This window comes from Gigantopelta aegis, unplaced genomic scaffold (genome assembly GCF_016097555.1).
Source record: "Gigantopelta aegis isolate Gae_Host unplaced genomic scaffold, Gae_host_genome ctg2929_pilon_pilon:::debris, whole genome shotgun sequence".
Classification (NCBI taxonomy): domain Eukaryota; kingdom Metazoa; phylum Mollusca; class Gastropoda; order Neomphalida; family Peltospiridae; genus Gigantopelta; species Gigantopelta aegis.
The window spans coordinates 41,157-57,086 of record NW_024533102.1 but is presented as its reverse complement, the minus strand read 5'-3'; the positions used below and the strand labels follow the sequence as shown (position 1 = coordinate 57,086).

General features: G+C 37.4%; 1 long non-coding RNA gene across 1 annotated transcript; it reads right to left on the bottom strand.

The window, feature by feature from the left end:
- Positions 1-8,627: 8,627 nt before the first annotated feature.
- On the bottom strand, positions 8,628-15,378 carry LOC121391755. Its single transcript, XR_005960385.1, has 3 exons — positions 15,311-15,378; positions 13,373-13,456; positions 8,628-8,890 (listed from the first exon to the last, which is right to left on the bottom strand). It is a non-coding gene; the product is annotated as an uncharacterized LOC121391755 (long non-coding RNA).
- Between the last annotated feature and the right edge of the window lie 552 nt (positions 15,379-15,930).

Below are 15,930 nucleotides of genomic sequence, written 5' to 3'. Positions count from 1 at the left end.
TCATTAAAAAAACGTGCATATTGCTATAACGACATCTGCACCCATATAACGAAATGCACGTGCTAAACTGGTATAAAAATCTCTTGAAACTGCATGTTAGTAACACAGTACCCGAAAGCACACAAGAAATGCCTCATTTGTCAGCAGCACAGAGAGAGAGAGAGAACCATTGATATGGCCCAGCTGGGAATCACGCATGACCACATTGCAGACAACCGACATGGCTAGGAGTGGAAGACTGCGTGTGATCATGCCCATTCAAGACCGTTACTTGCGCATTTTCTATCTCTGAAATTGCTTCCTCCCCATGACTACATCGGCATCAACAGCATTAGGACATCGTGATAGTCAACAGACAGTGTCAAGACGATTACAGGAACATGATATTCGAGCACGTCGACCCTACCGTGGAGTTACGTTAACGCAACAACACCGACATTACAGATTGATATGGGCCAGGAGGCATCGCCGTTGGCAAGTGCAAGACTGGCGACAAGATGTATTCAGTGACGAGAGCAGGTTTTGCCTGTGTAGTGCTGATGGTTGACAGCATGTATACAGACGTCAAGGAGAACGTTTAGTGCAGAACTGTGTCCAGGAAATTCAAGCGTTTGGAGATGGTGATGTCATGGTCTGTGGAGGAATCTGTGGGGACTTGAAAACAAGGCTCGTTATTATTCAAGGTAACCTTAATGCACAGAGGTATCGAGATGAAGTTTTGCAACCCGTTCTGTTGCCATTTATTCAACAGCAGCCACACGGTATACTCTTCCAGCATAACAACGCTAGACCCCATACTGCAAGGATAACACAGGACTTTATCAACAACATGAACATTCATGTTTTGCCATGGCCTGCATGTTCTCCTGATATGAATCCCATCGAACATTTGTGGGATCATCTTGACAGACAAATCAGAAGACGACCAGTACCACCAGCCAACCATCAGGACATGGAGAGAGCTTTAACTGACGAATGGCAACAGATTCCCACTAACATCATCCGGCGCTGGACGTCATTAATGCGGCGATGTGTTGTGGCATGCACTGATGCACAAGGTGAACATACTCGCTATTAATCCAATGTTTAGTGACTTTGCAGACACTTAACATACTGTTGTTGAAAAGCTGTTCTGACAGTGACTTTGTGAATCATCTCATTTTGACCCCATGTGTCTTTGTAGCACAGTTTCTTGAACATTTTATGCTTTTATTGAATGAAATTTGGTTCACAACATGCCAAAACACCACTCTCATGAATATATATCTTTTGAACATGCAACATATTTTAGTTTTTCTTCAGTAGTCTCTCAGTCTTGGTATAGTTTCTTTTGGACGTCAATATAGAATGGCACCCATATAGAGAGTACCAATTAGTAGGGGTTTTTTTTGTGGAGTTTTTCAGTTCATTATCTACAAAGTGAGCTTTTTCATAAACATCATTATTTTGGAACTACTGCATTGATTTTGTGGTAGCTGGTATTGCAAACACTTAAGACTTGTGGAGACTATAGGGCTCCATTCCATAAGGCAATCTTAGCACTGCAAGTGCGTAACTATCTTATGCAGTTAGTAACCAGTTAGCATTCACTTTTTGTACTTCCTTGGTCATTGGTAGAAGACAAGAATTTTGACATCATCAATTTCCACAATTAATTATTATTATAATAATAATAATGTTTTAGGTCTCAAATAAAATTAATGTCACATTAATACTAGGCCTAAATACTTATTCTGAAAATTAAAAAAGTATATATAAAAATGTCTCCACTGAAACCACCTTAAAAGTTTAAATTACATAAAAATATTTGATGTTTCGTTAGTCTAAAAACCAACATCCTCGGGAGAATAAACAAAGTGCTGGGCATATAACCAGTAAGGTATAAAATAGAGAATGCCAGCTTGGAAGTTAAAAACACAAAGCTAGGTAACAAGGCAGGAGCTGACCAATAGCATAACAATAAAATTAAAGAACAAAGGAGTATAAAAAGTCTTAGTTGTTAAAGCCAGTAGAAAATTAATGATAGAATTAATAACCGAAACCAACCAAAATAAAACAATTACTCCTAATTTTTTTACTTAACCCTGATAAATTCCTCAAACTCAAAACCTTCAAAGCAGTATACCAATTCGTCCTGTCCACCAAACCAAAATTATAAAAGCCACGTGCCACTCACCGTGCCAGCGTTCGATCGGCGTGAACCACCAACTCGACCGATCGCAGGCAGGATGGGAAGCCGTAGTGCACCCACTGGGCTCCTGGCAAGTCATTTAGTCAAAAGCTAAAAAATTAGAAAAAGATCGCAACCACCCGCCTGTACGTCTCCTGGAGGGAAGAGCGACCTTCTACACTCAACCGACATGCACTCCAATCTGGGAGACCAACGGATGGAAGGTGGCGATCTATAACTAAGATAAGTAATTAGTATACTACTTAACTCGTGACACCTGCGACTCCCTGGAAGGAACATCCACCCTACGCACTCGAACAGACTAGGTATTCCAACCCGGGGAGAGAACGGTGAAACGACAAAAGTACAACCATATGCCAAAACTAGTTAGCTGATATAAATGCAGCTATAAATTAACAATTGCTCAAAACCTCCCGCCTGTACATCTCTTGGATGGAAGAGCGACCTTAAGCACTCGACCAACAAGCACTCCAACCAGAGAGATCAATGGCGGGACGGTAGCGAGTGTTTAATCACTACTAGATATGACAATACTTAAATCGTGACACCTGTGACCCCTTGGCGGAACATCCACCCTTGGCACTCGACCAGACTATGTATTCCAATCCGAGGGGAGAACGGTGAAACGACACAAGTAAAAGCATATACTTAAACTAGATAGCTGGCATAAAATAAAATTATTAAACAACAATTATTCAAAACCACCCTGTACAACTCCGGGAGGGAAGAGCGACCTTAAGCACTCCAACCCCGGGGTTCAACGGCGGGACGGTAGCGAATAATTAATAACCATTGTTAACCTTACTGTAAATATTTATTCAGGTTCTGAAACTCGTGTGTTGCAATTGGTGTATACCACTCCCAAATGTTTTTGTGGCCCTTAAAACAAACAAGATAGGATACCACTAATTACCACTTTCTCTTGCAGCTGGTCCAATCCAGCCAATCGCAAACAAGGAACCTCACATGTAAATAAACTGCACAGTTGTGTTTTGCACTCGCACCATGTCTTTACTACTGATGCATGAAACCATGATTGACTAAGGTAAGTCAACTAGAGCAACTGAGGAAATAGCAAGCAGGAAAAACAAGATCGACTTAAAAGACTAACCAAGTAAGCCTACTAAATTATTCTACATTACTAACAGTTACCAACATATAGATACCGTTCATTTCGTCTCAATCATTTCATTTCTTTATAAAATAATTATTCAGGGGGCGGGAATCAAAAAATTCTTAATTACTTAGCTGTCAACTATACAACTGCTACTAGATACTTTAACCCTATTTTTCTTTCTTTTTCCCTTTCTTTCTTTCATTGATTGGTAATAAAGTTAAGTATGTCAAGCATTAGGCTTTTTAAACCAATACCTACACTATAAGGGTTCCACGTACCCTTCAAATTAGATAGCCAGATTAGTCTAACTCCCCCTCTGTCATTGTGTTCAATGCTATACAAAGACGGAGGGGGATGGGTGGTCATGATGAACGTTGAATTCACTAGAGTAGGGACGTAAGACAATAAGTACAACCTTAACACAAAACTAGGATTTACATACAGACTACACGCTCACTGCAACAGTACACAGGATGCATAGACTAATGATAACAATGCATCCGCCCCCCATTTAATGGCCCAGCACGTGCTCTAATAAGGAACCGGACAAAAGAATACCGTTCCGAGTACACAATTGCAATGCACCCGGGGGAAGCTGAACAAAAGAATATCGGCCTCCCCCACCCAAACCCCCAATACTTGCTGCTGGTAATAACTTGGTACTTGGTCATGCCTCGACCAGAAGCGGTCAGGCCCTTTATAAGGGCCCGATGGGCAACCTAGGGAGACACCACAGCATCGTAAAGGTCTAAAATTAACGAGCTACTCTCGATTCACTAATATCAAAACCTATATTAGCTCGGCCATTTACCTTTCGACCGACCGTTCAAAATTGCGCCAAAATTTCCTCAACAAAATTGCGCACCACTTTCTCTTTGGCATTAACGGCTCCATTCAAATTCCATAGCACCACCACCACCCCCACCCGCCTGCTACCGATTCAATCGGGCTGCTGGTGCTCCCTTGCACCTGCCAGTGCAGGCGGTCCCTCCTTTCCCTCCCCCCACCTTTCCTGTCATGGACGGAAGAGCCGGCTCTTGCGCCCACGACAGGCGTGCGCTACAACAGCCTTCTCTGAATGTGCACGTAAAACCCTATGACATGACATGACAAAGCCAGTATCCTGTCCTGGATGGAGGAGCCGGCCAAGGCGGGACAGGCGTGCGCTACAACAGCTTGCTCTGAATGTGCACATAAAGCCCTATGACCTGACTTGACCTGACCTAAAGCCAGTAGGGCTGTACTCATTGAGGCCATTGGGGTGAATAGTCTTCAGTTTATGTATCCAAATGGATTCTGCAAGGTCAAACTTAGCTTAATCTCTGTTAACTTGCTGTAAAAGAACACAACTGTAATCATGGTGTTGTAAATTGAAGTGAGGGGCCACATGGGGAGGTTTATCTTTTTGTATTGTATATGATGTTATGTCTGTGACCAGAAAGTCGTTTACTGAACGTTTGAATGGTCTGTCCAATATACTGTATTTGGCAAAGTTTGCAAGTAAGGCAGTATATGACGTACGATGAAGCACAGTTGAGGGTGTTTTTTACTTTAAGTTTTATTAGTTTAACTGGTGATCGAGTCTGTGGTGAGCATAGCAGCACAAGTTTTTCACTTAGAATGCCCACAAGGGCAGCAACCCCAAGCCTGGGGTATATTGTTTATCGGACGCAGTTGGTTACATTTTAAAATGTTAGCTAAGGTAGCATTTTCACATTCAGCAATGGTGATGGGTGTGGCCACTAAAGTTTTAGCCATCCTTTCACTAGTATGAAGAATGTTTGTGTCTTTGGAAAATTGACGGAGGTTTGGTTACCTGGGATCATAGGTAGTTACCCAAGGTACAATGTTTTTGGTCGAATGGGATTTGTCTGTGTACTGTAATAATTCAGCTCTAGGGCAGTTCTGTGCTTTTTTAAACATTTCTGAAAATTGTGAGATTTGTTTTAAAATTCCAAATTCTGTTGTTGTTTTTTTAGATGCTTTGAACAATTTTACACAAATAAAGCCAAGCCTTCTCCCCCTTAAAAAACAACAAAAAACAAACCAATTAAAGGGACAAAACTTTTTTCTGGCTGCTACATAACTCAAAAATGACAACAAAGGGTGCGACACATTCAGTTGCCCCAACACTTGCATGCACAAATAAAAAAAAGGAGAGAAGTTAATTATGGTACAACATATCCAGCCATACATTCTGTGACAACGTCACTAAAATACATAATTGTTTTAGTCAGCAACTATTTTTACCTGGGGATTTGTTTTAACAGAAGTAAAGTGCATCTTTAGATTGCATCTGTGAGGTATAATTAAAAACCTTTCTATAGTTCAATCTACCAGTAAAAAGGTGCCAGAAAGCTGTGCTAGAAAAACTGTCTAGCACACATCCCTTAGATAGTAATGCACTCTTTTCAGTCAATTTCGTTGTTTAGAAAGTAGACAGACATTGTTACCTGTCGACTACATTATTCTCTAAGCAAAGGTAGTACATAATATGTAATACTGCATGCATTCCTTTTAGTGATGTAACATATATCAGGAGTGACATCACGGTAAAAAAATTAAATGCAGTGAATTTTATAATAATTATATTAAAATTATAAGAATTACATTACTGTTTACAGATATTTGTTTAATAAAGGTCCATGTTTCTCTTACATTGTATGGTATTCTGTATGGTGGAGGCAGTGTGGGGGGGGGGGGAGGGGGCATTAGGGGGGGTGCATTAAGGGGGTGGTGGGACAAAGGTGTACTTCTGGATCTGAATTAAAATATATTTTGGACATAAAAGCACATGACATGTTAGCTTGACATTTTATGTATATATGTATACTACTCAAAACAAATTAAGGGTCACTCATTCCAGTTCTCTCTGTATGATGTTCATAAATTTGTTGTCCAAATTTTTATTATAATCAACAACATCAACAAAACAAAAAACGTAATACCTACCTATACCTAATCTATTTTCCACCACCATGTATAAAACCTTACAAAAATCTTTTATTTTTATTCTAAAGGACTTGAGTATAGTACTCAATTTGTTACAAATCCCCCAAAACCAGTTTTAAAAGGAATTTAAATGTCTTTTCTAGTTACAACTTAATAATTCAATTTCTGTTACATTCATTACAACGTAATGTCATCCCACTGGTCGACGTTGCAATGGTAGTTTGTTCATTTTTAGATGAACGTAAAAATTACGTCGTCAGGGAACGTCATATCTTATGACATCATTTTATATGGGCAAGTTGTCTTATTGAGCATTATTGTTTATGGATAAAAAAAAAAATTCAAAATAAAAAGAAAGAAAGAAGTGTTTTATTTAACAACGCACTCAACACATTTTATTTACGGTTATATGGCGTCAGACATATGGTTAAGGACCACACAGATTTTGAGAGGAAACCCGCTGTCGCCACTACATGGGCTACTCTTCCAATTAGCAGCAAGGGATCTTTCATTTGCGCTTCCCACAGGCAGGATAGCACAAACCATGGCCTTTGTTGAACCAGTTATGGATCACTGGTCGGTGCAAGTGGTTTACACCTACTGTCACGGGTATCCTATAATACCCGTAACTGAATGAAACACGATTATCCAAATATCTCTCCTAACTGTATATCTATTAGATCTCTCTGCAACGGGCAGTTATACCCACGTGTGGCTCGTCTAGGTATGATCAGAGATACGATCTTATATAAAGTATATATAATATAGCACGTTTAGTTCACTAGAAAACACAACAAAAACACAATACACTTTGGAATCTGTATTAACCTACGCTGACAAATGTACAGCCGCAGTAGTTATAATTAACAACAACAAATAATAACAACCCAGAACTGATCACTTAATTAGTTAATCTCTAGGTGTCTAGTTTACACAATATGTTAATGACTTCACCGTGACACAACACCCACACGTGTGATAATTGAGAAACGCTTCCCTGGGAACTTTATTAATAAAGGAATTACAACTCTATTCCTAACTGATTAATTTTTAATTAACCCTTAACTACTCATTCAGTAACCTTGTAACACAGAATTAATACTGGTACCTATCACAATAAAGACAATAACCTACAGTTTACCTAGGTCCTCTTGGATGACTGGCTAAGCCTTATATATATAGAACAGTGAGCCTACAGTTTACTGAGTCAGATGACCGGCAGCACCGTCTAAATAATATTGGTATAATACAGTATTAAAAATATTAAAAGTCACATCAATCACATCAAGGTTATACAACAGAGCAGAAATGATAATTACCAAGTCCAAACGGACTAACGTTCCCTGGAAGCCTTCCAATATGTTTCTCCCTGATATCTCTAAAATCCTAGCTATTTATCATAAAAACCGAATATCGCCTGGGGGTACATCGCGGTACTGAATCCCTACAAGTGCTATTTCCACAGCGACCAAGCGGTATATTTTTCTTAGATCGCTAGACTTGCTGACGCCAGTTCGCTAGAGATTCCATGGTCGCGCGGAGGTATTATGTAACAAGTTCCACCTGGGCTTAAGTGCATATTGAGACTGCACACGGCCCTCTAAAACAATTAATATCGCCCCAGGCGAAAACAAAATTAAGAGCATGTTCCGTCACACCTACCCATTGAGCCTTGCAGAGCACTCACTCAGGGTTTGGAGTCGGTATTTGGATTAAAATCCCATGCCTCGACTGGGATCCGAACCCAGTACCTACCAGCCTGTAGACCGATGGCCTGCCACGACGCCATCGAGGCCGGTTAATTCAAAATAAAGTTTTAATGTTTTAGTGTTATTATTAGCCTGTGTGATTCTAATTTAATTATAAGTATTGTCTTATTTCTTTTACGTTTATCTGGGTATGAACAAAAAAATCATCTGTAAACTTCACCTTTCATAGTTTGCGGATGATTTTTTTTGGTTCATGAAAGTAAAAGAAATAACAGACAATCCTTAACATGACACTGTATGATTGGATTCAATCTATTATCAGATGTTGTTAAACTGATCACATAAGAGCAGTAAACTGATATTCAATGCATATGTGATACTAAATTCTCACACAGAGTTCTCTACAAAGGGTGTGGAAAAAACTACAGGTCTAATATAAGAATGTTTCTTCCTATTCTGATGTTCTGTATCATCACAGATTCTGACAGCAGTTCAAGAGTCCTCAGAAAAAAATGTATTTAAATATTAGAGAAAATCTTTCTCAGTTTCTCTGTCTCTCTCTGTGTCTTTGTCTCAAGTATGTCCATTCTTATCTGCCAAATACATATTAAAAGCACTTTTGACCTTTGCAAATGAAAATGAGAACAGCATATATTAAGTAATCTTTTATTACACATTTAACATTATGATATAACCACTAAACTTTCAAATATTGCATGGAAGTAAGTTTTTGTCACTGTTTAGTACAGTGAAGTGACCAAGTACTGTTTTCATGTGTATGTACAATAATAATGCTTATTTAGAAAGTGTAATAAATGTATTACTAGAAGGATCAGCTGGTATACCGTACCAGGATTGCTTGCCATCATGCCACCACCACCATCTCAAATTTCAAGCACATCCATCTCCTGGACTCACATCCTGCAGAACAAAAACACTTATTAAATTCATATCATTATAATTATACATGTTCTTCAAGCATCCATGTACTTAATTTTTTTTTTATGTAAGCTACTTTAAATCTTGAAAAATCCAATTTAAAATCAAAGTTTGGTGTCAAATTTGGAAAATCGCCACTTTCAGAATTTTGTAGCCACTTTAAGAAAAGATTATGTTGTGAATTATTTACAATTAGAAACAAAATATGTTACTGTCTGTTCGTTATATATCTATATATTTTGTTTTATAACAAGCACACATCAATGAGGCTGCAGGAGAAACAGTTGATCAGTAGATTAGTTTCTGTACGTGTATAAACATGTCTGAAAAGACAAACCAAGTCATCCAGAACCTGATTTCGCCAAGACAATGTCGCTGTTTATGAAATAAAATGTAATTTTTATTGCTATGAATGTTATAACCAAACATGTATACCTTACTAAATATGTGTTAAAGCTTTTGATACTACTTTTATTTTGTTGCGAGTTATAATTTTAAAGAGAGAAGTTCTAGTAGATATATACCTTCGTAATTGTTTTTTGAGGTATGGTAATAAACAAAATATACTTAACCAAAAAAAGTTAGCAAGTTTTTGTAAATGACTGTTGCTTCCAAATAAATTAAAATAAAGTGATAAAACTTGGTAATATGTTAGTTGCATATGCCCTGTCGCTTTGGGTAATGAAAAGAACACCATTTGTCATATCGCACGCCGCTATGTGTACTGCACGTGCAAACGCGGTGCGCTCGTGCTGTCGCAGAAGCGCGTGCAATACGGATGTATTGAAATCACAGTTTGATGCACTGAACCAACATTATCCAAAAACAAAAGGAAGAATTTATCCTGTTATAATGGGTCGCCGTCCAGGCTTAACGGAAAATCAACGTCATGAAGCAATGGCCAACGCGTACACGACGTCGCTAAGTACTTTCGTGTTCATGACAGTACCATATCACGACTCCGACAACGCGTACACCAAACTGGGCAAGTGCGAGATCGACCACGTTCTGGTAGACCACGTTTAACTACTCCAAGGGAAGATAGGTATTTAGTGACGTCATCTCGAAAGTGCTCCTCGTTTAGCCCGTACTTTGCAGCAAACCACATGCACTAGAATTCATGCTCAAATTGTCCGTAACTGTCTCCATGCTGCTGGATTACAAGCACGTCGCCCTGTTGTTGCTGTTCCCCTGACAGCGCGTCACATTCAGGAACGTCTGAGATGGGCCAGAATACACCAACACTGGCGACGCAGACAATGGGATCAGACATTATTCATAGACGAATCCAGGTTTTGTGTTAATTTTGCGGATGGTAGGCGTCTTTTATGGAGGCGACGGGGAGAACGATATGATGCAGACAATGTCATTCAGCATGACCGATATAGCAGTGGCAGCGTCATGGTCTGGGCCGGCATTCATGGTGGAAACATGACTGCTCAATGTTACTGCGACGAGATCATTACACCAGTGGTCATTCCATTCCTGCAGCAGCATCCTGGCTTTCTGTTTCAACATGACAACGCTAGACCACATACCGCTAGGCTAACCACTATTCTTGAGCGGAACCACATCTAAGTGTTGAACTGGCCACCAAAGTCCCCTGACTTGTCCCCAATTGAGCATGCATGGGACTTACTGGGCCGTAGGGTACGCGAAAACCATCCTCATATCCTTAATGTCCATGACCAACAAATTGCTCTGAACCGGGAATGGAACACAATTACTGTTCCTGAGATTAATAGTCTCATTAGAAGCATGAGACGACGATGTACTGCTGTCATCAATGCCGCTGGTGCACACACACATTATTGAGCCTCTCTCAACATTTTGGTAGATGTACCCCTCCGTTTTATCAGTTGACATTAAAGTGACGATGTTGACACCATGACAACGTGTTACTGCTGGTTACATTCAGAAATGCTGTATCAATGAAATAATGTGTACAAATAAATTCAACATCCAATCAGGTTGTCTGTATTTCATATCTTGTACATAATTGCTAAATTTATTTGGCACAGTATATGTTACACAACCACTTCTTTGAAAATGTGTGTGCAGATGTCTAACGATTATATTATGTGATATAAATATACAATGGAATTATTGTGAATAGTGTCGCTCTGCATTGTGTTAATTAATATAAATCAGTGTCCTTTGGTTTGCTATAAATATGCAAGAGTTGAAAGTATAAACCTGAAATGTAAAAAAACCCTGAAAAAACAAAACACAAAGAACTTTGAATAACAACGATATATTCAACCTGTTTCACATATCCCAATGTAAACATGCTAAATGTGATTAAAATATCATATTCTTGCTAAATATATTGGGAAACCAAACCTGTTATCATACATTACCAAACAATGGACATTTTATTAAAAGTCCCGGTAACATATTTTGCTCTAATAAATGCCCCATCACTAAAATAACCATAGTTTTTGTTGGTATACAGAGGCGGTGCAGATGGTATGGCTGATACGGCCATGGCTGTACCACTTTTCAAAGAGATACAGCATGGCTGTACCACTTTTGTGTGTGGGGGTGGGTTATATTTGTTATATCTGTGGAAATGTCCTTACAAGTAATTAAAAGGCGAGTCTGGCAACCACGAGCCGTACCACTATTTTTTTTACACCAACACTAATTTGGTATAACTTCTGAGAAGTAAGTTTTTCAAAATTTCTTGTGTCAAAAATTAACAATGTCCGCATTTTTGCCCATATGTACTTCACAGTTGACTGCTAATCAACTTTGGACATATTGCCTCCTTCAGAAATAATGTAACTGGTATGTATTAAAGGGACAGACCCTAGTTTCAACCTGTAAGAACTAACACCAAGTTTAGTTAATCTACAAACCTGTACATTTGGATAAAGTTACAACTGAGTGAAACACTAGTCAATGACTTTGAAATAGTGAAATACCCTCTAAAAATAGACCAAAATTCAACTCCATAACTGTTACTTCTCAGACACATGTGCGTTTTTAAAATTATGAGAAATGCATTTTGTGATATTAAAAACACCAGGATGACCAAAAACACTTTGAATGTACGGAAATAAACAATAAAATCTAAGTAAAGTATGATTTCAGTTATCAAAAACGGCTGTAATAGTAAAACATATGCCTTAGTGTTTAAAAACTAGGATATGTCTTTTTAATTTAACTGTGCTCAACAAGTTTGTTTTCTTTTTTCATTTAATTATTTAATCCCTACTTCATGTGGCATAAATGCCTGAAACCTTAGTGGTATAGAGGCATGTATGAAAAAAAAAAAAAAAATCAAAGTCATGCGGCGTATTGTTATATTAAGTGACTCAACAAATATCAAGCTTAGCCTACTCAAAGGCATTCCAGAGTCATACATGTATTCTTAATTGATACACAGTAGATATGTTGGGACTGAATGGAAAATAAGGTCGATGACAGTCAATCTTCGCACCCTATAATTATTTGGCTTTGTACACAATAAATATAACATATTTCACTTGAAATCCATATTTCGTAAAAGGTACAATTTTTTTAATCACAATATTTTCTTCAAACACATTCAGGTGCATTAGTAATGTTCAAACAAAAATATTTCAGCGTTCTGAAAATGGAAACGTCATGTACTTGGTTTATGGTTATTGTAAGGAGATGCAAAGTGACGTCATTGCAATATGACATCATTCAAATTCAAAATTAGCTATATTATTACATTGCTTTGCCACATTAAAATAAAAACTGGTCTACTACCAGTTGGTATGTTTTTAGTTTTTATAATTCTGTACAAAATATTAAAGTTTTAAGTTTTAAAAGATGAAAGAAATAAAAAGTACCTTTTGTCAAATATATTGGATATGTTTTATTTATTGTGTATGAAGCCAAAACAAGGGTCCGAAAAGTGACTGTAGTCGACTTTAGTATTTCTGAAGGTGTGAAGGTCAGTTATTTGCTGCACCTTGTCAATGTTGGTAAAAATATCCCTTTTATATAAAAGTAAACATATTTACTGTCTGTGGGATGGTGCATATAAAAGATTCCTTGCTGCTAATCAAAAAGAGTAGCACATGAAGTGGCAACAGCAGATTTCCTCTCTCAATATCTGTGTGGTCCTTAACCATATGTCTGACGCCATATAACCGTAAATAAAATGTGTTGAGTGCGTCATTAAATAAAACATTTCCTTCCCACTTTTATGTCTCTATAATATTAAACCACAGCATAACCCACCAAGCCCACACAACTCACCGTCCTGAAATTATTGGGTTGTACGTGTGCATTTAACAAGGGTGCAGAAATGGAAAATATTTAACTAGCCCGCCAGACCAGAACCAACTAAATTTGACTAGCCTGCCAGAATTTTAACTATAGAACTATATATTATAATAAACAGCGTCTTCAATTCAAATGAAATATATAGTGACAAAACATTATTAATAACACATTATGTGTCAAACGAAATAAAAACAGACAGACCGTCAGGATGGTAGTTGCATTTTGTAAATCGTCCGTAGGAATCTTTACTCGCATTTGGCGAGCGGGCGAGTACTTTGTGCAGCCCTGTTTAATAAGAAAAAATTACTATTTCATGCATGCAAACTAAGTTTTGTGAAGGCCTTTCCTTTGGCACTGTCACTAATCCTAACCCCTAACTCTATTTATTATAAGTATTTATAATGTTCTTTATACGTCACAGTGCCAAAGGAAAGTCCAACCAAGTTTTGTAACAGGACACATTACTTAATATTCAAGAGCTGTGGAAGTGGCCACTCCTAGCGACTGCAGCCGCCGCTAGGGGCGCAGCTGCACCCATATTCCAAAATGCTACGAATTTGGTTCACAACTGGTGGTGATGTTCAAGGCCAGAATACGCTTGTTTTGATGACGATTTTGCACGTTTCTTTGGTTGTTATGACAAGTACACATCTTCCGATTGATGTATATCCTGTTTCCGAACTTGAACGACTACAAAAATACTTTTTCTGAGGCAAGTTAAACTTTGAATACTTTTTATTTTGCCCAAAAAAGGGCGATTTCACCGAGATATTGATAAATATCTATAGTAATATAATAAAACAGCATAAATATATCTTTTTTGTAATTTTAAAACCCAAACAAGTTAGTTTAATTTGACATCGAAAATATTTCAAGGGAGGTAACTCTGACCCACTGACCCACAAAAGTGAAAATACAGAACTGGACACATTTTGATAAAATTAAACATATTTGATGCTTTGTCATTATTTATCCACCCATTATTTGGTAGATCTGGCCATAAAATTTTATTATAATTCAAAGTGGTACATAGTTATATTTATAATAATTCATTGTTTGAATTTGTCTTTATACAGCACTTTATTGAACCAAAATAATCATAGCTGCATTTAGTAAATTATTTAGCACACGTGTGACTGCTGTCTCATGCCTTCAGTGTTTCAGCTGCTAAAATATGTTTTGGGGGTATTTTTCCTGGATAGAAATTTACCTTTCTGATATTTTATGAATGTTTGGACATTCCTTTCAAAGGTGAAATATGGCTACTTACAATGCTTTGTTTCTAATAATGACATTGAAGGGGTAAAGTATGGAAATATTTACGTAAGAAATTGATTAAACATATTGGCCAAGCATTGGCATTCGTTGTGTGATAGGTTTTTACTGGTTTGAGATAAAAGACCAGTACAGATGATAAGTTCTATTGCATCTTTTATTGAAATCTTCAAGTATTCAATATTATTATGAGTCTAGGTAAATATATATCTTCTAATTGTTTTTAATATTTTGAAACAAGAAGCTTATTTTTCATGTAACGTGTATCCACTTTCCATCTGCGATCTAAACCTTTATGTTTTCCTTTTTATTATTGGTCTGGATGTACATTATTGTATAAGCGTGAATAAATGTGTAACATTTGCATAAATTATTATGTCATTAAATGACGTATTCCAAGATGTCTGTGTGTTTTTGTCATTTTGGAGCAGTTTCGAACCTACCCCAAGAATACATGTTATCAGAAATAATAGTAACCCTTTATATTTTCACTTTAAATTTTCAGAGATGCAACATTAATAACTGCTTGTAACATCTATAAGCTTACAACGGAAATTTCTGTTATTTTTTTATTTACAAAAGTGGACGTAAACGACAATTAAAATCGTCATGTCGGCCATGTTTGGTCATAGAAGTACAAGGCTACTACGACTTTATTTTGCTTCATTTGGATAATATAGTGATGTTTTTTCAATAAGAGCAACAGTTTTAATGAAACTGACCATAAAGAAAAAAATGTTTAACTTTTTTTTTTGGTCTGCGGTACCTACCTCTCCAAATCGAGAGAACATTTGCCAGTCAGGTAAAACAAAAAATGTTATTGGATATAAAGAAACACTAAATTTAAACAATGTCTGGTTTTACCTGTAAATCTCAAAGAGCAAGAACAGAGTTGTATTAATGCCTAAATACAAAACCCCAGCATATTGTTGCTTGTATACCTCTGAAGCAGAAACCGAAACTGGTTATTTTCTTGGAAGAGACGGAATCAGGTGACCGCTATTTTAGCCAATCATTACCACACAATTTATTACGCAGTTATAAATTATGCCATAAACAGTTTTATTGAAATTAAATAAATGTCGCCATATTATAATTAAAACACCGTCCACAAACGCGGGGTGGCATTCAAAACGTGGGGTAATGTAAGGTTTTAGGATTTAATGAGTTAGGTCCCTTTACATTTAATGAACCGTGCTTTTTTTGTTTTGTCTCCCACCCTCCAACATTTACATACTCGTATTTAATTGATAAAATTACCATTTTAATATTATTACAAATTAATATGTGTATGTTATCGGGTTTCCTCTTCAACATAAGCGTACGAGACGGGGAGTGGGGAGCAAACCCTCGAATTCAGGGGCAAATTAGACCGATATTCGGGCACAACGTGAAACCCTTTATTACCATCATTCTACCTTCAGAATTAGTTGTAATCCATGTTATGTAAAAATGTGTGTTGTGATTCGTTTGCAACCGTATAT